Below are 1385 nucleotides of genomic sequence, written 5' to 3'. Positions count from 1 at the left end.
TCTTGCTCAGGCTGGTCTCGAACTCCTGACCTTGAGCAATCCACCCGCCTCAGCCTCCCAGAGTGCTAGGATTACAGGCGTGAGCCACCGCGCCCGGCCCATAGAAGGGATTATTACAGACTAAAAATATCTATGAAATTTTCCATTGGTGGAAATTGTGTACCTTTTGTTCCTTTGACTTTAATAAAAATTGCTCAATTGTGAATAATGCTTACTTAAATCTAGAAATATAAGTGATTCTGATCTAAAGAAAAAAAAAAAAGAAACAAAACAATGACAAACACAAACCCCAAACCATCCTTCTTTTGGCCAAACCTTCCCTGTTATCAGTGGCCCTAACTTGCTCCTCCTTTTATTGGTGAAGTCCTTGAGAGAGTAGCCCCTGCTGACTGCTGGCACGTCACCTGTCATCCGCTCTGCATTCTGGTTTTCTCCTTCTCCTCCCTATTGGAACAGATGTCTCAAAAGCCGTCAAATGATCTCCTAGCTGCCAGTTCGAACACCTTGTCTCAACCAGGCTTGCAGCATTTTATGCTATGGACACGCCTTACTTTATACTTTCCTGGGCTTTTGCTACTTTGCTCTCTCTTTTCCACTCTTTCTTGCTGTCCGTGGTTGGCTCCTCTGCTGCTCCCCCCTGAAAACTGGCATCCCTTGGCAGATTCTCTGCAGATGCTTCGTCTTACCACGGTATCCTCCTTGTCTGTGTAATTTCACTCATTCCCAGGGTTTTGTCTGTCATATATGAGGATGACCCTCAAATCTATACCTCCAACCCACACTTCTGACTTGCATATACAGTTTATAGTTGCAGGAGCTTACAGTTTTTCTCCAACGGCGGGGAGGGGGTCTCAAAAACGACTTAAATCCAACACATCCTAAGAGAACTCATAACCCACCAGTGTGCCTTGGTCTTGTTCCACCACCAACCATTTTATCTCCACCCACCAATGAGATGATTCAGAGCCATCTATGAGTTTTCCTTTCTCTCCTGCTGCTCCCAGCACATCCTGGGGTTACATCTCCCGAATATCTCAGAATCATCATCACCACCACCCTTCTTTATTCTAAGAACTACTCTCCTGGTCCTATTCCTCTTAACTGGAATAAGAATAAAAAGGTAATAACGACCAAAACATAATTCTGATATGTCAGAAGCACTTGCCAGTTCGCAGAGCTTTCTGCTGCTGGAACTTAGACCAGCTTCATGGAAAAGTCGCTGAAGGACAGGTGGTGGGGTACAAATTGATGGATATTCTCCACCTTCCCTGTGAAATGAGAGTTCAAAATGAAAATTAAGTGGTATCTTGGAAAATCAAAGTGATGATTCCTTCACAACTGACTTTATGTGCTATTACACCAACTTAGAAGAGAATCACACTGAC

The 1385-nt window shown here is 44.0% G+C and overlaps 1 pseudogene; it reads left to right on the top strand.

Annotated features, from left to right (window-relative positions):
• Positions 1–1207: 1207 nt before the first annotated feature.
• The window catches only part of LOC105822926, a 794-nt pseudogene continuing 616 nt past the window's right edge, over positions 1208–1385 (top strand).

The sequence above is a fragment of the Propithecus coquereli genome, unplaced genomic scaffold (assembly GCF_000956105.1).
Source record: "Propithecus coquereli isolate 6110/MARCELLA unplaced genomic scaffold, Pcoq_1.0 Scaffold1, whole genome shotgun sequence".
Lineage (NCBI taxonomy): Eukaryota > Metazoa > Chordata > Mammalia > Primates > Indriidae > Propithecus > Propithecus coquereli.
Note: the sequence above shows the minus strand (reverse complement) of the source record. Positions and strands in the feature narration are given on the sequence as shown.